The 21528-nt window shown below is 45.4% G+C and overlaps 1 protein-coding gene across 1 annotated transcript in view; it reads right to left on the bottom strand.

Annotated features, from left to right (window-relative positions):
- The window catches only part of DGLUCY (D-glutamate cyclase), a 75767-nt gene extending 56413 nt beyond the window's left edge, over window positions 1-19354 (bottom strand). Inside the window, 1 exon segment of the mRNA XM_063090156.1 lies at window positions 19206-19354. The gene's annotated coding sequence lies outside the window, so the exon portion shown is untranslated.
- Between the last annotated feature and the right edge of the window lie 2174 nt (window positions 19355-21528).

Raw genomic sequence — 21528 nt, 5'->3', positions numbered from 1 at the left:
GGGCTTGCCAAGTGGTAATGACCTGGAGAGACCACCTGCACACATGGAAGATGTGCTGAACTAAACAGCAAAGTACTCTGACTCTTTGGGCCTCGGTTTCTACACAGCAAATGCTACATGTGCATGACAGACATTTCATTAGCACTTTCGAGTTCTATGATTTGCATAATCTGTAGCTACCTAAGCAATTATTTATTAGTTGTTTTTAATTATTAAGTTTTGTTTGTTTTTTCAAATTTCTTTTTTAGGGGTGTTTCTTTAATTGGGAGTAAAATTAACATCAGTTGGTTACTGCTTAGAATTACTGATCTCAGAACCATACATTAGTCCAGAATTATATTTGCTCTGCCCTAAAGAAGTAGGCCACCTGACAGCATAAATGTATGGAAACAAAATATACATAATAGAGCCCCATTACAGAAGTAGATATTACAGGACAGATATAATAACATATGCCCTTTAAAGTTAATCCTCTCATGCTAGGTCTAATATAAGATGGTTAGGTCTAAAGGGTGTATTCATACATGGGTTATGTTTCAGAAGACATTACTGGTCTAAATCCAAATAAAAATGAGCCACGCTCTGACAGGTTCATTTATATACATCTGTCAACAGCCTTGCAGAGTTGGTTATGTAACTGCTATGGGATGGCTCGAGCTACTGCTTCAAAGGGTCTTTCAGTCCATTAAAGCTGCTTCCAAAAATAGTCAAGGCTAGGTCTCACTCTGTGCTGCCCGAGGTTGCATGAACTGAGAACCGCCGTCTCAGCTGTGATTACACCCTACCTCACTCGGCTTTCTGGGTTAGATCCTTTGAGATTTCACTTTGTGGGTATTCCTGAGCATCAGATGTTTGGGATTCGGTTTCTGCCCCACAAATTCTTTATTACCCATTGCATAAAACCAGGGACAGTTCCACATCCAGGCAGTATGGGGACCATGGCTCCCAATTGTGGGGACAGGAATGCTGGCAGTGTTAGGTTTGAGGCCATTGATGGCCAAAACGATCGCTGCACTGGGCAAAGGCAAAGCTCCTTAAGCTTCCCTGGGAGGATTCAGGCAGAAGGCCTCTGGGTGCCCTGGAGGGACGGTGTGCTGTCACAGCCCCCAGACAATCACAGTGAGACAGTGAGAAGCCTCCAGGGACCATGATACAGCAGACAGGCCTGGGAAGCAGAGTCCCTGGTCTCCCCCTGGCAGCTCTCGGTGTATTTCCACGGGAACGGCTCAGCAGCCCTTATTGGGCGGTGCACTCCATCTATTTCTATGGTACCTATCACCATGGCACCTACTTGCTCTGAAAAACACGGCTAAAAACAGAACATGGTGTGGGGGGGCAATCCACTCCCTGCAGTCACCTTCTCCTGCAGCTATTGTGATACCTTATGATTGCTCACATGGGCCTTTTCCAGTCTAAATTTCTATGTTTTTGTTCTATGTGACCTTAAAAAATAAGAAGCTAACTACCTGAATCAGCATCATCATGGGGGTGACGTGACCTGAGGCTCCAGAAGATTCCCACTAGGCTTGCTACAGGGATACATTCCCCGAGGGAACCCGTACAGCAAGAGGCTCCTACCAGGGCTTGTTCAGGGCCCCACATCAGGTGTTTGGGGGAAGGTGGAAGAAGTAGAGAGTGGGGGGAAAGGACTGTGACATCCGTGTACGCAGAGGACCCATGAAAGGACCTGTGCTTATTCTAACAAAGAGGACCATGAGCTTTCCTGGGAACTCACTGGAAATTCTCTTCAGCGAGGGATCCATAAGACCGAATCACTTCCGCAAAGGTTTTCCTTAATTTAACAATTACCCTTCACAGCAGAGCTTAGCCCAGACTCTAGAGTTAGACAGAACTTGAGCTCAAATCCCGACTCAGCCACTTGCTGGCCATGTGGGATCAGTGAGCAACCTCTGGAGGCTAAATGTACAGTGGAGGATGAGCGTGCATGCCTCACAGGGACAAGCCTCTTGCTGCCACTTCAGGGTCATTCCTTGGTTTCCTCATCTATACAATGGGGAGAATAACAGTACCTGCCTCAAAGGAGATTTGAGAGGGTTCTAGGAGATAATATATGCAAAGTGCTGAGAGAGCACCTGGTGCGTAGCAAGCTCACAACTACTGCTGGAGATGGGGGTATGAGGAGGAGGTGGGCAGCTAGGACATTTGGGACTACAAGGACGCTCAGGGATACCTTTTGTTTCCAATCCTGCCTTGGTTCTCCTGGACCTGACTTCCTGTCCTCAGTCCCTGGAGGAAGGTACGAAATGGTCCCAGCTCATGAGAAGTCCCCTTCCTCCAGACCCCCATATTCATGAATGTCCTGGGGCATAACAGATGTAACCAAGGACAAGCTCATGCTTCAAAGCAGGTGTCACCATGCGGAAGGGTAATCAGCCGGGCACTTGCAGTGACACACAGGACAATGGAATTCTCATGTCCTGGAGAAAATTCCAACATAGTTACCTGCTTGTGGGCTTTGGTATCAACAACCCTGAGGGTTCAAGTCTCCCCTTTGCCCACTTATTAACTGAGTGGCTCTGGATGAGTCACTTAACTTCCCTTTCCTTCCCCAACTGTCAAACGGGGTAATGCCACCTGGCTCAGAGGGAGGTAGAGAGTATTAAAAGAGAAAATGCGGGAAAAGCCTCTGGCCCAGAGTCAGCACATAGTAGGCTCTCAGTAACTCTGGACTCCCTTCTCTTTTATTCCCCACATGGAACATTTTATTTATTTATTTATTTTTATTTTTATTTATTTATTTTTTTTGTCGTTTTTTCGTGACCGGCACTCAGCCATTGAGTGCACCAGTCATTCTTATATAGGATCCGAACCCGCGGTGGGAGCGTTGCCGCGCTCCCAGCGCAGCACTCTACCAAGTGCGCCACGGGCTCGGCCCCCACATGGAACATTTTAAAGCAGAGTAAATACTCTATTTAATGAATAAAGGATTAGCCTTTATAATAGAAGGAAACAGGCCCATTTCCGCAATTTGCTAGTAATGCTGGTAAACACTGCCCTAAAACTCCCAGAGTCACACAAAGCCCGAGGCCCCCGGGCTAGGACGACCCCTTCCAGTGCCCCTATTCCCCTCTCAAATGCTCCATTTTCCACTCTCAGGAACAAAGAACGTTCTGCTTTAGACAAACAAGTTTGTGAGCTGCAATCATACACGGCTTATTCCTTCCTGCCTTTTTATTTTATAAAAGTAATTTCCCCATTGTGATCATTGTGGCTGTTTCCCTGTCAAACCCCACTCCTCACAAGAGCTCCCAATTTCCATCTGGGGATCCATGTGTTTCCTAGGAACCAGACTCTACCCCAAGGCTCTGGGGATGGGATTTGTGACTTAAGCTAAGCCAATCAGCTAATTTCATCCCACTGCGTGCAGGGATTGGTTCATGGGATCTACGTTGGTCCAATCAGAAGGACTCTCAGGACTCTTCCTAACCATGGGGGATGAAAGGAGAGCCTGGGGTAAATGTGTGAGGCCTGGGACTAAGATAAGCAAGGCCAACAAGTAGGCACAACTGACATAGCCTTGCGCCAACTAAAAGAGCTGTAGCTGAGCCATGATGACATGATGAATACCTAGAGAGGACGGTATCTAAAACTTGCTCTCCTCTGGATTTCTTAGTTCTGTGAGTCAATAAACACCATTAATGTTTAAACCAAGTTGAGTTGGATTTGCTGTAATGTAAAGATAAGCGCACCCAGAACACTTCTCTGCAGTCTCAGGGCCCTGCCCACATTCAAAGCTCAATATCAACATCAGTTCTTCAAGGAGCTTCTGTCCCTTCACTTATTTCTATTTCTTTTTTTACCCTCTAGCCCCTGTGTGCCATCTATTAAGTATCAATCATGTACCTAATCCTAACAATAAAACCCACTGAGATTGGTAGTTTCTCCATTTTTCCAATGAGGACACTGAGGTCCAAGAAGATTTAAAATCATTTTATCCAAGGCTACACATTTAGTAATTGGTGAGGTCAGGACTAGAAATCAGGACCCTGTGTGACATGTGAGCTATTAATAAGTTTTGATTTATTTTTCTAATTGCAGTAGTCCTCCCTTATCCACGGTTATGCTTTTCGCGATTTTGCTTTCCAGTTTTAGTCACCTGTGGTCAACCACATTCCAAAGATACTAAATAGAAAATTCCAAAAATAAACAATTTATAAGTTTTAAATCTTGCACTGTTCTGCTCTGTCCCTCTGGTTATCAGATCAATTATCATGTATCCTAGTGCTTATGTTCCAGGAATCCCTGTTTTACTTCATAAATAGCCCCAAAGAGCAATAGTAGTGATGCCAATTCGGATATGCCACAGAGAAGCCATAAAGTGCTTCCTTTAAGTAAAAAGGTGAAAGCTCTCAACCTAATAAGGAAAGAAAAAAAAGAAAGTATGCTGAGGTTGTAAGATCTACAGTAAGAATCTTCTATCCATGAAGTTGTAAAGAAGAAAAAAGAAATTCGTGCATAGTATATACAGGATTCAGTACAATCCACAGTGTCGGGCATCCATGGGGGGTCTTGGAACGTGTCCCCATCAATAAGGGAAGGACTACTGTATTAAGTTATTTCATTTCCCCAGTTGTACTGTAAATTTCTTGAGTACAAGGCCATTTTTTCTTCCTATTTTGGTCATCCATTGTAGTTACTTCATAAGTGTTTGTTACCAAAAGGTCAACAGAACCTCCTGCAACCAGGAACACCCTATCCCAGGGGCCCAACAAAGCTCAAAGGTCTGCTGAGTACTGTATTTTAATGAGCACCAGGCACTGGGCTGAGTGCTTGACACACATAATCTCATTTCCAAAAAATGGTTCATTGTATTTACGTTCTTCTTGGACCCAAGGGCCAGTGGCCTTTTGCCAAGGCCTGTGAGTAGAACCCATTTGGGTTGGAAGAGGGGGATCTATACAGAGGAACAAATGCAGATGGCAGTGGCCCCTTACGATGGCAAATAGCTGGCTGGTCTTGAGCAAGTTACTTTGCATATTTGTGCCTCAGTTTTCTCATTTGTCAAATGAAGATATAATCCCAACACCTCTCTGAGTTGTTGGAAGATTACATCATGTTAATTAAATACCCATCACAATGCCTGGCATAGTCTTGTGTTTCTCCTGTGCTGAGCACAGACCAGTGGCTGGCCCTCACAGGTATGTGTCCCCCCTGCTCTGTGAATGATGCCCAACCCTAAACAGGAGCCAAAGAAAGATATAGCAGTTTAAGAAAACATAGGCCACCAGGTGGGGAGGAGTTTCTATCCCTTTCCTTGCCACACAAAGATTTGCTGCCAGAAGGCCAGAGCGTGCCAAGAAATTGTTGTAGCCAAGGTCATTTTGTTTTTCATTGCAAATTCGTTGTGTTTACATTATAACCAAGACTTTTTCCTTTTGTATCTGCCCAGCAGGCCATGAACACTTCCAGATCTGAAAGCCTGAACACCAGGTCTGACTTACGAAAGAAAGGAGGGGGCTTTGCCTGCTGGCTCAGCATGCATTTTCAATGAAGATACAGCCAAAACTTCCACTAGCTTTTTAGTGTTATAAACATCCAGTCAGGGGTCTTTTTCAGCAAAGGGAAATGTTACCCTCTTTGTCACCCTCTTCTAATCTCCTCTTGTATTCAAAGAAGGAGGGCAAGCTCAGCATTTTGTTTCACTCCAGAATGAGTCTTTTGTTGTTAAGTAGTTTCATCCTTCTGCTGGAAGCTGTTCTGTTTCTATTTATGAGAGGCAGTGTTCTCAAAGTGTAGCTCTCCAGGACACCTGCATCAGAATCCTGGAGTGCTTGTTAAAATGCTAATTTCTGGCTCCATACCATTCCTACTGAATTAGACTCTACACAAATGATTGAAAACCTTGGGTAGCAGTTTAAAACACAGGTTTTAGCTGGCTGATTAGCTCAGTTGATTAGAGCATGGTGCTGATAACACCAAGGTCTGGGGTTCGATCCCTATTCCAGCCAACACATGCATGTGGACAGGCACGCACACACATAGAACACAGGTTTTAGAGTCAGATAAATATGGACTGAACTCCAAGCTCCAGCTCCACCATCTATTATGTGGACCTTGGGCAGGTTTTTTAACCTCTCTGGGTCTCAATTTTATCACCTGTGCAAAGGGAATGCTGAACAGTCAAGGGATATGGAGCTCATGTGGTTGTTATAAAGAAGAAATGAAATAATACATGATTCGCAATGCTTGGCACATGGTAAATGTTCAGTACATGATAACTCTTCTTTTTATATAACACCTACACTCAAAAAGTCTTAGGACCGTATAAGAAATAACAGATAAAGTAGGCCATCATGTCCAGCATCAAAATCCTTGCTAGTACTATCCAGTGGTACAGATTTCGACAAGTCTACAGACCAGCAACCAGACCTGAAGGTTTCCTGAGCCACGTGCGCTCCACCAGGATTCACACCTGATCCTCAAAAACAAGCTAGCCAGGGGAAGGCAGCAAGAGAGAGCCAGAGTCTAACTGTGGCTATTCTAATCACAATGCCTAGTATGATGGGCACTCACTTGGGTGTGTCCAGGTTGGCATTCATTTCAAAAGGCACCAAATCTTTTTTAGATTGCAGAGGTGTGGCAGCATGGATTACTAGTGGGTGGTGGCTGTCTCTCAGACTCTCAACTTTCACAGGTTATTTACTTCAGGTAATCACACAAGCATCACTCTATTATAGGGAAAAAAAACATCATTTAGATGCAGATATTGGGAGACAGTTTAAACAAAATTTTTTGTACAGCCTGAGAGCTAAGAATAGTTTTCACATTTTTAAAGGTTTTAGAAGTAGAAGGAGGAGAATATATAATATGTGTGATGGTTAGTTTTTTGTGTCAACTTGACTAGGTCACAGGGTGCCCAGATATTTGGTTAAACATTATTTCTGGGTGTGTCGTGAGGATGTTTTGGGATGAGATTAGCATTTGAGTGGGTAGACTTAGTAAAAAAGATCTATCCTCACCAATGTAGGTGGTCATCATCCAATATATTGAGGGACTGAACAGAACAAAAAGGCAGAGGAAGGAAGAATCCGCTCCTTGCCTGACTGATTGAGCTGGGACATTGGTCTTTTCCTGTCCTTGGACTGAGACTTATAACCTTGGTGCTCTTGGTTCTCAGGCCTTTGGACTCAAACAAGAATTTATATCACCAGCTTTCCTGGGTCTCCAGCTTGCAGATGGCAGACGATGGGACTTCTCCGCCTCCATGATCTTGTAAGCCAATTCCTAATAATAAATCTCTTTATCTATACCTACATCTATATCTCCTATTGGTTCTGGTGTTTTTTGAGGACACTGACTAATACAAAAGTACTTGAAAAAGTTCATGGAAAAATAGAATTAAAAGATACTACATTCTTTCCATGAACTGTTCGAGGTACCTTCATACAAACAGAGATGTATGTGTCCCACAAGGCCTAAAATATTTACTATCTGGTTCTTTACATAAAGAGGTTCTTGAGCCCTGGCCAAGGGTTCTCAGGAACTGACTGCTCATTTACCATTTTATGTTATGTATATTTTACTACAACTAAAGAAAAAAAATTGAGTGATACAAGAGCAGGTGTAAACAAACATTTCCGTAGAGCAGTATAGATTAGCACTACTCAAAAATGTAGTCTGTGCACCAGTGCCTCTTTAAACTGTTTATCAAGGACCCACAATAAGTATAGCAATGAAAAGTAAGCATTTAGAAACTTTGATAGCAACTTGACAGAGTAAGTTTCTGTCTACTTTATTATTATGAATGTAATAACAAAAAATTGGTGCCTTTATTTTGTGTATCTTTTTTTTTTCATTTTCCTAGTAGTTAATTTTTACTGTATTTACAAAAATATTGGTCTGCAATGGAATTTGGGAAAAACTGGAGTTCAACACACAAAAATTTGAGAGCTGAGGAAAACAACCTCATACTCATATGTGGAAACTTGATTTCTGACAGAAAGGGCATTGCAGATAAGTGGGTAAAAAAATCATAAAAATTGGGCCGAGCCTGTGGCGCACTCGGGAGGGTGCGGCGCTGGGAGCGCGGCGACGCTCCCAGCGGCCGCGGGTTCGGATCCTATATAGGAATGGCCGGTGCACTCACTGGCTGAGTGCCGGTCACGAAAAAGAAAAAAAAAAAAAAAAATCATAAAATTGGAAGCTGATTAACTTACAACAGTCACAAAAATCAAATCCAGGTAGGTTAAACACTTAAACATGAAGTATTAAATACTTAAATATAAAGGACAAAATTAGAATCTTTAAGAAGATAATAGAAAAGAATATCTTTATGACTGCAAACTGGAAAAGGTTTCTCAGACAAGATAGATTTGGCATAAAAATTTAAGAACTTCTGTTTAAAAGTCAACATAGATAAAAATGCAAAGGCAATCCCAAACTGCAAGTAGATACCTGAACATATAAAACTGAAAAAGGATTATCATCCAGAATATATAAAGAACTCCTGTGAATCGATAAGAAAAAGACCAACAGTCCATTAGAAAACTGGGGGAACAATATAAACAGGCATTTCAGAGTAGAGAAAAACAGTCCATAAACATGAAAAGATTCTTCACTTCAATAGTAATTAAATAAATGCAAATCATAACCATAATGAGACACAGGCCACACTCATGAAGTTGACAAGAATGAAATCGACCAAAACACTATCACTGACTGTGAGTGGAAGGGTATATTGTTATAACCACTTTGGGGGGAAATCAGCACGATCTCACAGAGTAGAAATACCTTTAAACTTAGCAATTCCATTCATAGGTACATACTCTTAAAGAATAGAATGGATACATTTAATGTGGGATAATAATAGAATGGAATACTCTACAGCAGTGAAAATGAACAACAGTTACCTGGATCAACACAGACGAATCTCAAAACGTAATGTGGAATAAAAGAAGTCACAGAAGAATCTATTGCATATTCTTATATACAGTATTAAAACGGGCTTCTGGGCTCTATAAAACCAAATAATATACTACTTAGAGATTTAAGTGTGCTTGTGCGTGCGTGCATGTGCATGGTTGTGTGTGTATGTGTGCAGTAAAAACTGCAAAGAAAAGCACAGGATGATAAACACAGTATTCTGTACAGTTTCCCTCAGGTAGAGAGAAAAGGGTACACGATTGGGGAAAAGCATGCAGAAGCTCTAAGAAACTGACTCTGATCTATTTCTTAACTTGGATGGTTGGCACACAGATGTTTGTTTTACTGTTCTTTAAGCTGAACATATGGCTTATATGATACATTTTATATTTTTCAAAAAATTTAAAAGAAAATACAAAAAACCTCTAGGTGATGGCTAAGGATGGAGGAAGAGGGTCGGGACCCTGAGGGTGAAGGCAGAGGCTAGGCAGATTGTCAGGCTCCTGACCAATGGGAGAATGCAAACCAAGACCCTGCTCAGAGGCCCAGCCCCTCAACATTTGTTTTTGTCTCCCCAGCACTTTTCTTTTCCTCTCAGAAACTGTCTTTAGCCCAACCCAGAGGGGCTGTCATTTGTGTGGCATTACCTGTCACATCAACAGTGGGCATGTGATTCAGGCCAGCTATTCAGGGTATTTCCACTCATCTGGCCTCAGTGGTTAGTTAACGCAGGGTGAGCAGAAGTCCCAAGTAAGCCCAATCAGAATCAAACCCATACCTTCTGCTGGAACAACAAAGAAAGAGGTAGATTGCTATATGTAAATGCATTGTAAGCCTAGAGCTGGAAGTGAGGCCAGTGGAGAGGAAAGCAGAAGGGAGGGCTGAAGAGTCACAGGGGACAGAGAGAGGGAGTGAGAAAGACAAAGTCCCTATCCTGTCATGTGAGTGTCTGGATCCAGCCTTTCCTGATGCCTAGCTATGCAGGCTAATACAATCCCCCTTCTGAATCTTTCTTAACATCAGATGCAATCAAGTGCCCTAAATAACTTAGAATTTGGCACTAGGAAAAGGGTTTTGCAAGTGACAGACCCTAATATGTGGAATTGGCTGTGTTGAGGTGGGAGCAGGGCAGCGCGGAACTTCCCCTCCCCGACAAGGAAGTGAGCAACACCTGTCGGGGGGAGCAAAGTAGCTCACCTCCCTCCCACTGAAGCTGGTGAGTCAAGCCACACAGCCCCACGAGGCTGGAAATTTAGAAGACTTGTACAAAAAAAAAAAAAAAAAAAAAGCCAGGTCACTAGGGTGTGCCGGCCACATCTTCAGCCTTCAGGAAGCTGCAAGAAAAAGACTTTGGTCCCAGTCGACCTTTCTGAAAGCAGGGAAAGGAGAAAACAAAGTCACGAGCTCCTCTTTCTGCCTGTGGCCAGCAATTCAACTGAGCTGAGAGCCAGAAAAACATGTTTCAGGATTGCAAAAGTCCAATTCCCTGCCGCAGGCTACTGGAGCAAGCAAAGGCTGGGAGAAGGATAACAGAGGGGGAGATGGGAAAGAAGCCCAAACAAGGCTTCCTCCCCAGGCTCTCCTCCAGCAGCTGCTGCCCTCCACACCAGGACTGACCAAGTTGCAAACAACCGTTCACCAGGAAACAGCCTAAGGGCAAGTGGCCAGATTAGCCCTGCCTCATCCCTCCAGCCCAGTGTGTCCAGGGCAGAGGCCAGATGCCACAGTGTAAATGAAGCCTGGGGGAGGGCAAAGCACAGAGACAGGGTTGTTAGGAGACAGACGTGGCGATGACAGGGTCCAGATTCCAGAGCATGTCTTGACTGGGTTTCAGCTCTGGTTGGCAGCTTGTGAAGTTATCAGAAAACTGTCTAGTAACTGTCTAACAGTTTTAGAGAGTCAAACACCAGAGACACCACAGTCTAGCAAACCACACCACAAAATTGCTCAACTGCTGAGGCCAGCCCTAGACCTCTGTACTTATGTCTGCAAATAGTGGCCTGCTAGAGTATAATTTGCAGAAGGGACAGTCTCTCTGATGCTACCCATAGAGGGCAATGGACAAGGGAAAGTCTTCTGTAGAGCAGTTTTCTAGCATCCCTGGCTGATGGAGGAACTCATATCCTTTGGTAGGTACAAAGTGGCTCCTTGCCAAGCCACTTCAGTAGACTGTTGGATGAGTGACTACAGTGTGCTGTTTCCCCTTCTCCCCATTACTAAATGTAAATGGTTTTTGTTGCAAGTGTCCCATATTTTTTCCCACCATTAAATGCTGGGGGTATTTACATGTATCATTCAGCTATTGATTGACAGATTATTAAGAGCAACATCTAGACATGACCAAAAAGAATGCACATCAGACAGCTTTACTTATATGAGAGCACACTCTACCATGTTGGGGTGGTGTATTTCTGAAATTGTTTATATGGAAAAGGCCATGGGTGGATGCCAGACAGTCAAGGGGTGGAAAGTAATGGCTATCTATTTCTTTCTGCCCTATAGAGTGTTGAATTGTGGTCCCCAAAAAGATATATCCAAGTCCTAACTCCTCATACGTGTGAATGTGACCTTATTTGGAAAAAGGGTCTTTGCATATGTAATTAAGTGAGGGATCTTGAGATAAGATCATTATGGATTGAGCAGGACTTAAATCCAAGGAAAAGTGTCCTTATCAGAAGAAAAGACACAGACAGAATAGGAGAAACACAGAAGTGATGGTTATGTGAAGACTGGAGTGATGTGGCTGCAAGCCATGGAATACCAAGGATGGTCTAGGGCCACATAAGTTGAAAGAGGCAAGAAAGGATGATTCCTGTAAAAGCTGGCAGAATCATAATGGAGTCACGTGTGTTAAAAACCCTGACAGAGCCAGGGAAGGCCATGAAGGGAGGGTTCTCATGCATAAATGCCTGATAACAAGAACTATCGCAAAAGACTGCAAAAATCACAACCTTGCACAAAAGTTGTTGCAACTTTATTTTTTTTTTTTTTCTCGTGACTGGCACTCAGCCAGTGAGTGCACCGGTCAGTCCTATATAGGATCCGAACCCGCGGCGGAAGCGTCGCCGCGCTGCCAGCGCAGCACTCTACCAAGTGCGCCACGGGCTCGGCCCGTTGCAACTTTACACACACAAAAAAATACTTCTGCAAGGACATTTGCCCAGCAACTTCCTGTCCAACCTCAGGCTGACATCACCCTTATTTTCAATCTTTATAGCCAAAGATAATTATCTCAAAACTAGTATATAATCCTCCATCATTTTTCCTTTAGAATCCATGGTCTTCCTTCATGTCCCTGAATACACACATAGTTTACTATGGCATGCATATTCCCAACACAATGCCCATTCCCAAATAAATATCATTTTCGTTTTGAGAGTCTCTCTCTGTCTTTTATTTAGGTTGACATTCTCTGGAGCCTTCAGAGTGAGTGTAGTCCTACTGACACTATGATTTAGAACTCCTGCCCTCCAGGATTGTGAGATAATAAATTTATACTGCACTTAGCCACTGAGTTTGTGGTCACTTGTTGTGGCAGCCCTAAGAAATTATTACATGTCTAGAAAATTTTAAGACTGTATCTCCTCTACCTGGCAGGCTATCAGTCATTCTCTCAGACCTAGGTGACCCATCAAAATAGCCCATCCCCACGAGCACATGTTTGGTTTGGGAATGGTCACGTGAACCAAACTAGGCCATCAGTCTTTGAATCTGTAGAACTGTTGGGAAAGAAGTATTTCTTGCTTCTGAAATTGGCTAGATGCAAGGACAATGTAAGAATAGGCTGCTAGGTGTCATTTCTGTCACCCCAGGGAGAGAGTTGGCTTGAGAAGAAAGCCAACAGAGAAGTAAGCAGAGACAAGGAGTAAAAAGTGTGACAGGTTTTGATGGTGTCATTCCTGAGCCTACAAACAACCATACCTAAATATAGATCTACCTCTGGACTTTGCAGCCAGTAAATCCCCTTTTTTGCTTAAGTCAGTTTGAGACAGAATCTCAGCCATACCAGAGAGCAAATTCAGCAGCAAATAAATGTCAAGAACAGCAGGTAAAAACTTCATCATGACAAACAATAAAGCCTTCTATAAAACGTGAAGATTTGCTTCCATTCAACCACAGAATCAGAGTGAGTTACAACCAACCCCTCTATAACACCACACTTTCCTTGGGTCCTGCAGCTCATCCTTCCAACAACACTTTTTGCAGGCCCCGCTGTGCTTTGGTTGAGGAAAGCCACCCTCACCGTTCGTAGAAAGTCTAATCTGCCAGGAAGGAACTAGCAGCTACTCCCACAGAGGGACCCTGTGCTGCCTCTAGCCTTAAAAACTGCTGACCTGTCAACCTCACAGGCCAAATGCAATAAATAGTACAGTGGACGAGGAGACCCCAGAGAGAAGAGGGCCCCAGTGAGGAACGTGGTGCTTCCTTTTCTTAGCTCCTTGGGACAGTACGGACGAGCTGTCTCACCCACAGGTGGCTGGGTGTGCAGTTTATACAAGTCTGATCATTAAAGTCAAATGACTGTCTGTTAAAATACCCTGAAGAGTTGCTACACAGACCTTACTTGCTGCACCAGGCTCTGTGAGTGATAGTTAAAAGTTCCTGAAAAATACAGTTTGTTCATAGAGCCCCTGCTGAGTGCTGGGCAGCGTGCTTGAGCACTGGAGCTGTTGACAGGGATGAGGCAAGTAAAACTGTGACGACAGAACCATGTGGTTATGGTCTGGGAGGTGCTGCGTGAGCTGAATTTTGACAGACAACTGGAAATGAGCACTAGGAGGAAGGGAGAAGGCACCGCAGGGGAAGGCATGACCTGTAGCCCCCTGAGTGGTTGGCGTGCCCGGAGTACGGTGGAGAGGCGCCAGGAAGATAGACAAGGGCTTGGTCAGGAAGGGTCATGGGATTAAACTGAAGGAGCAGGAACTTCACCTGAGAGCTGTGGGAGCACTGCAGGGGAGGAGGATGCCATGAGCAGACGGCATTGGAGGGATGGAGGATGAAAGTGGAGGAGGAGGTTCCTCGGGACCCTTGTCGTAGCTGTGTGAGAAGCAATCAGGCTTCCCCCATGGGAGGGGAAGGGAGGAAGAGAGGGCTCAAGGGATCGGAAGAGTCAGACTCACCAGACATGATACCTAATTGAATGAAAAACATGCAATGAGAAGGAGGAATCCAAAATAATTATCAGATTTATTTTTTCTAGCATGGCAACTAGCTAACTGTGACATTCATGGAAATAAGGGATACAGGAAGAGGGGCAAGACTTGGAAGAGACTGATGAGGAATTTGGCTTTAGAACCCCAAGTAGGAGAAGCCCATGAGGCAGCCACAAGCAGAGATCCATGAGAGACTGGACGTTCAGCACCAGATGCCGTGAAGGGGATCTGCATGAGGAGGGAGGGCTGGGAGCCATCGGCTCACACATGGTTGAGGACACCAAGGGAGAGGGCAGAGGGCAAGAAGAACAGAGGGTGGGACACGGAGACCCAGGGGATATTTAGGGAATGAGTGGCACAGGAGGTCTCTGTGAAGGAGATGGGAAAAGATGTCCAGCAAAGCAAGGCAGAAACCTAGAAAGAGTAGCTCCACAGCGAGAGAGAGGCTCAAGGTATGGGAGTGGGCAACCAGACGTACCAAAGGTCCAGAGAGACGAGGCTGGATCAAAGAAAAGCAGTAACTGATCTGCAGTACGGCTGTCTTTAATGATGTTAGCCTGGGCCATTTGGTCAGGGGAATAGAAACCTGATTGCAATGGGTGGTGCAGGACCAAATGGGCAGGGAGGCAGTGTAGACAGCTAGTGTAGACAATTCTTTCAAGAGACTTGGCTGCAGAAGAAAAGAGAGGGAAAGGGAAACTGAAGAGAGAAGATAGACAAGGGCAGGGTATTTTTCAGACTGGAGAGATTGAACATATTTTGACACTGAGGAGAAATGTTGGTAGAGAAGAGGCTGAAGAAGAGAGCGAGAACAAACAATAGATGGACGAGGGCTCCAGGAGAGATGGCAGGGCATCTGGAGCACAAGGGGAAGGCCAGCCTTGAGCATGGGCACACCTCTTCTCTGGCCTGGGAGCAATGGAGTGGATGAGTAGGAGATAAGCCAGGTGGTTGCCAGGGAGGACCTTGGGGCCTCAAGTTTCCAGGGGCCTCAATGTTGTTCGGTTGTGTAAATGGACAGGATGGATTCTCTGTCAAAGACAATGACAATGAGAAATAATGAAACGGATGTTAGAAAAGGAGTTGATGAAAGAGGAACCATCAGGAGGAGATGCCAATGGCAACAGGACAGGGAAGTATCCAGGTGCATCTGGAAAAGTTTCTAGGCAGCCTAGGGGACCCAGGACTGTTGATGGTTCAAACAGACATGGTGGACCAAGTTCCTCCAGCAGCAGTCAGCACCCGGGGAAGAAGCAGGGTGGACATGTTCCAGAAGTGGGGTACAGCAGGGTGGGTAAGAAGGATAAGGGAACAAGACTGGTTGGAGGGAGATGCATGGAAGAGAGAAAAACTGACCACTGCTGCCGAACAAAGTCTACCCAGTAGTTAATAGTAGTCACTGGCTCGAGTGTTTAGCAGAGGGGTCCAGGTCACTCTGTAGGTAGACTGGATTCCCTCTTCCACAAAGAACATGACTAAAGGTAGATGGAGCAATAATGGAAAGAGCAGGGGTTTTACAATCAGACAGATGTGGGTTCAAATCCTGCCTTACCATTTCCCTCTCTGAGCTTAACTTTTTTTTTTCATAAAGTATGGAAGTTACAAGCTTTGCAGAGCTTGTGAGGATTAAAAAAGATGATTCATGTAAAGTATCCTTGATAGGTTGTAAACTCCATTAGGTGCCTGTCTTGTTATTTAGTGCTTTAACTTCTGCCTCCAGTAAGTGCCTGGCACATGGCAGGCTCTCAACAGATACAAATGTCCTTCATCTGTCAGGCAATATTCATCAAGGTGCCTTCCCTGCCCTGGTGTAAGCTCTCCAGAGACAATTGGTATTTCCTTTCTTAACTCATCCAATCTTAATTTCTTGCAATAATGAGAATGGAATGTTGGTCTATGCTTCCTTTCACTGGGCCAGGCTATTACTTAATTTAGTGATTTTGGAAAAGTATGCATCATGCAGATAGAACTCTAAGACTACAGCCTTGTGGGCTCATTAGATAATCCCTGGTGAGGTGGGGAGAAAGCTCCCTCCTCAACACATGCAAAGATGGACTCCAGGAGAATGGAAGAAATACCCTTCTTTAATCAGCCACCCGAGATCCAAGATCAAGGGCCGAGCCCGTGGCACACTTGGGAGAGTGCGGAGCTGGGAGCGCCGCGACGCTCCCGCCGCGGGTTCGGATCCCATATAGGAATGGCCAGTGCACTCACTGGCTGAGTGCCGGTCACGATAAAGACAAAAAAAAAAAAAAAAAAAGGGACAGTGACTCTTGCATGTTGAGGAAGTTGTCAAAAGATCCAGAAAAAAACAAAACAAAACAGAGCCCAATGCCACTCTTGGTGGGAGGTTATGGCAGGGAGGGAACAGGCTGCCCAACCCAGAGGACAGTCAGCCTGACCAGCCTACAGGAAATAATCACACTGGTACCAGAGGTGTTCATCTGGAACATGGTGCCAAGCACCATCCCTAGATTTTGCTAAAGAAGAAATCCAAGGGCAAAGCAGGCATCCATAGACAAGAAGTAGAGCACACATGGGCTGAGACTGGCAGGCTGAGTAGACATCAATGACTTCAAATTCAGGTACAACGCACATGACTGTAGCAACATGGAACAGACCACCACCTGCTCCCAATTCCATGTCCCTTTCTTCTTTTAGTAAGACAACTCCTAAGCTTTAGTTGGCCGTATTTACTTGGCCCAGCTACAGACTATATTTTTCAGCCTCCCCTGCAGTGAAGTGTACCCAAGTTCTGGCCAGTGGGATATGAGTGAAAGGATAGGTGCAATTTCTGAATTAAATGACTTCTGACTCCTTTCCTCCTCTTCCTCCAGGCAGGAACAGAAGATGGAGATGATGCTGAGCCAGCCTTGACTCTGCAGAAGAGGGAGCACCAGGAGGGAAGGAGCATGCGTTCCTGAATGACCCTGTGGAGCAGAGTTGTCTGCCTGTCCCAGACCAATCATCTACCTCTCAGCTACCAGGTGAAAGAGAAATAATATTCTCCGCCTTTTGAACAAATGTATTTTGGTAAAAGGCGAAAGATTTATGCGATCTGAAGAGAAACCAGAGTATGAACAAATGTATTTTGGGATCTTTTTGTTACGACTTAGCCTATACTGTAACCAATGCAGAGTGTTTCCCAAAAGGACAGACAATAATAATTTTAGTACTGATAGTAATATTTCTTGAAAGTTTACTGTGTGCCAGGCATTGTTCTAAACACTTTATGTATTATCTCATATAATCCACACAACACTCCCTAGGTGAAGGCTGCTTTCTGCGTTTTACAGAAAGGAGGCACAGGGAGCTTCTGTACTTCGACTGAAGACTCAGCTATTGAGTAGCCAAACCAGCAGTCAAACCCAAGTATTCTGGATTGAGATCATACGCTTGGTCACTATGCTTTTCGAAGCATAACTGTTTATAATTCCACGCAGTCAAAAGGAGCGACTTAGTTTTCCAGATAGCTGTGTCCTAAAGTTAAACTTAAAATTACTGGAGGACAAAGGCAAGTCATTTAGCTTCTCTACAAGTTCGTTTTCTCCAAGAGAGAATGGGAAGGAGACCCAAGCTAGCAACCTCACAGAACTTCTGGAAGGATAAAACGAAGTCATGTATGTTTAAGAAATGCTTTGAAAGCTATAAATTATGGCATAAATGAAATATTGCCTTAAGGCAGGTTGGGAGATCCTTAAAACCAAAATAACAAAATACACTCTATTTTTTTTCTTTTTAATGCAGATGCCATCTAGCAATTTGGCAGATTGCCTGGGTAAGTCTGCAAAATCTGTTAAGGAGAGGGGTACATTTGGTTTTGTGCATCTGTCATTCTCAACTGAAAAAGGGAGACATTAATTGAAATTAATTGAAAGAGCACATACCTGTGTGCCTGGCAGCTCCAGCTTCAGCTGCTCTGCTGAAATGTGAGCCTGGTGCTGCCAGACCTTTCAGATTTACACGTGAAATTTCCCAATTTTCCACGAGTGCATACATGTATAAATAAAACATGTCAGGTGTAATAAAACCGCCAGTTGACCTTCTGGGAGTTAGCCCTGCAGCTGGAAGTGACTTCTGACTCTTTAAGACGCTTCATCATAATTATGGACAAGCCACCAGTTAGCTTTCTTTCAGCTAACTCCACCCTGCCCTGCCCTCCCTGCCTCACCCCTCCCTGCCTTCCCTCCTTCTGCCTCAGCTTCGCTCCACCCCTCCAGCGAGGCCAGATTTCTCCCTGCTTCCTACTCCCGGCCTCTCCTTCCTCTCCTTTTAGCTTGTACCCAGGTACAAAGCAGCTTCCCTCGCCTGCATGCCAATCAATTCTTCTTCCTGCCAACACAGCCTCAACCTGCTGCCCTCCCCCAGCACGTGGGTAATTTTTGCAGTGGTTCTCATGAAGCAAAATGGGTTACAGTTAGTGCTCGATCACCCACAGTAAAGGAGGGCAGGGGGGAGGCATGGATAATCCTAGAGAGGAGACACTCCAAATTCACATGGCTCTGCCCTCAGCACTGGGTGGCACACAGAAGCACACTGCTGCAGTAGCCTGTGCCACATTGGTGCTGGCACCCCAAGCTGCCTCCTGGCCAGGAGAAAGCCTTGGAGCTCTGCCTCCAGTCAACGTGCCTCACCTCTACCTTTTATTCCTCAAAGGCAGGGAGGGACCTTTGAGCCCTCTAGGTATCCAGGAAACTCTGGCCAGCTGAATGTCCCATGTCTGCCGCAGCCTAGAGCCCCTTCCCCAGGGCACCCCCAGTTCTGGCCATTAGTGTCATCACTTTATCCCCGGCAAGCCCGTGGCCCAAAGCTGGCAGATACAGCTGATAGTTTTGGTTTCACTTCCTTTGCTGTCACATGACCTTGGGGTCAAGGGCAGTGACATGAACGTCCTCACAGGAGGGAGGACAGAGGAGGCGAAACGCTACCCACACTTGATGGGTTACCTCAGGCATCAGTCACGAGCTGAGCTCTGACTTTTCAAGGAGAGGAACAGATTCCCCAGTGGATTTCAGGGAATCTTCTGCCCTGCTAATTGGTTTTGCCCTGCCAGGCCCCTGGGGCGGGCTCTTGGCAAACCCTTGTGCTCCTCAGGTGGGGTGGGGTGTGCGGCTGTCGCCTGGGGCAGAGGGAGGCGGCTGTGCAGTGTTCTGTTGCCTCCTGACTTACTGTTTGTTTGGGACGTCTGGAATAGGGCTACAAACAGTTCCTCTCCTTGTTTCCAGAGCCTTGCAGAATGTGTGCTTCCCTCAAAGAGGCATAAAGGTCTCCTTTCTTCGGCTCGCCTGCGCCACCAGGGCGGTTCTGCAATGCTCGGGTCTGAGGAGAGCCTGGCCCTGACTGTCACTCATCACTCCTCCTTCTGCAGCCTGTGCTCACATGGCCTGTGCAGCCTGTGCTCACATGGCCTGTACAGCCTGGGGGGGTGGGGTGAGGTTGGGGGGGGTGTCTCCTCCTCCGTGGGCTGCCAGCTCCAGTTCTTAAAGCCACAGAGCTGCTGGCGGCTGAATGGATCCTGCAAACCTAGTTCTCCCTGCAGGAGTTAGCCTGCCCTCTTGGGCAGCAAGGAAGCATAAGGCAAGGACTTAGCTGACATCACCTGGGTAACTTTGAAAAATCCTGATCCCTGGGTCGCAGCCCCAGAGATTCTGATGTAACTGGTCTCGGGTGCAGCCTGGGCCCTAAGGATCTTCAAAACTCCCCAGGTGATTCTAACGTGCAGCTAATCTTGCAACTCACCATCTCTGCTCAAACTTCAGTGTGCACTGGAGTCACTCGGGGACCCTGTTAAAATGCAGATTGTGATCCAGAAGTTCTGGGGTTGGGCAGAGATTCTGCGTTTCTAACAAGTTCCCACAAGATGCAGCTGCTAGTCCGTGGGCCACACTGAATAGCTGGGGTGATGTTGCAAGCTTGGATCCGATTCTACTGCCCACACTTCGAGGCCCTGGTAAGTTTCTCTCTAGGCCTCAGTTTCCTCCTCACTCACCTTGGTCAGCTTTTCTGAGGACTAACCGAGATAATAAGCATGAAGCACTCGGACAGTGCCCAGCACTCAGAAAGTGACCACAATGTGCTGGCTGTTACCCTGATTTTCCACCTGATAACTTCTTCAAGGGAAGAATAGTTCCACTTTCTTCTGATCTGCCTTACTCCTGCTTCAAAGCCATCAGGACTTCCCTTTGGACCCAGTATTAAGCCCAAACATCATATAAGGTCCTTCACCAAATTGTCCCTGCCTGCCCCTGTGGCTTCAACTTCTCTTCTTCTCATGAATCATCACACCCCACACCAAAACACAACTCACACACCCAAGCCCATTGTAGGCTTCCTTTTCAGCTCCAGGCCTTCACACGTCTCTCCCTAAGCCTGCTCCACTCTTTCCATCATCTTCCTTCACCTGGCTTACTTCTTCCCTTCCCTTAGAGCCCAGACTTCCTCTAAGCAGCCTTTCCTGACTCCCAAGATCAGGTGAGTTGCCCCTGCTGTGTTCCCAACAGTGCACTATGCTTCTCCTCCCTTAGGTATTGTCCATGTCAATTTGCTAGACTGTCAGCCTTCAGTGGCTGGAAGGTCAGGGCTGGCAGGGCCTCTTGCTCACCACTGAGTTATCACCTGACTCATAGTAAAAGTTCAATAATAATGGGATGAGTGAATGAATGAATGAATGGGCTTAAGTAAAAGGTCTCTGCAGCCTCCCCTCCCACCACTGGGTGCTATCTCTGACCAGCTGGACCCTGGCCTGGCTCTACAAAGACCCATGATGACCACAGCTACCCCTCCTTCATGCTCTCCAGACCCAGCTTGCCAGTAGAGTCTTGGTGTCTAGGTTGCTCTGTTTGGTGTTGTGTTTACAGAAAATGAAATTAAGTAAATCAAAAAAAAGGTGGTTGTTAAATGGGTCCTAGGTCACAAAGGAGCCAAATCCTATCTGTTATGTTAAAGTTTACAGCCAAGAGATGGAACCAACTAAAGTGTCCATCAGCAGATGAATGGATAAACAACATGTTCATACATACAATGGTATATTATCCAGGAATAAAAAGGAATGAAATTCTGATACATGCTACAACATGAATAAGCCTTGAAGATTGCTATGGTCTGAATGTTTGTGTTCCTCCCAAATTCATACACTGAAACCTAATCACTGATGTGAGGCATTAGGAGGTGTGGCCTTTGCGAGGGCTCTGCCCTTATTATAGGATTAGTGCCCTTATGAAAGAGGCTCCAGAGAGCTGCCTTGCCACTTCCACCATGGGAGGACACAGTGAGAAAGTGCTATCTGTGAACCAGAAAGTGAGCCCTCGGCAGACATTGAGTCTACTAGCTCCTTGATCTTGGAGTTCCCAGCCTCCCGAACTGTGAGAAGTAAATTTCTGTTGTTTATAACCTACACAGCTATGGTATTTTGTCATAGCAGCCTGAAAGGACTAAGACAAAGAAATTATGCTAAGTGAAATAAGCCAGACACAAAAGGGCAAATATTACATGA

Source organism: Cynocephalus volans, chromosome 3 (genome assembly GCF_027409185.1).
Source record: "Cynocephalus volans isolate mCynVol1 chromosome 3, mCynVol1.pri, whole genome shotgun sequence".
NCBI classification, from domain to species: domain Eukaryota; kingdom Metazoa; phylum Chordata; class Mammalia; order Dermoptera; family Cynocephalidae; genus Cynocephalus; species Cynocephalus volans.
This window is presented reverse-complemented; position numbering and strand designations above follow the sequence as displayed.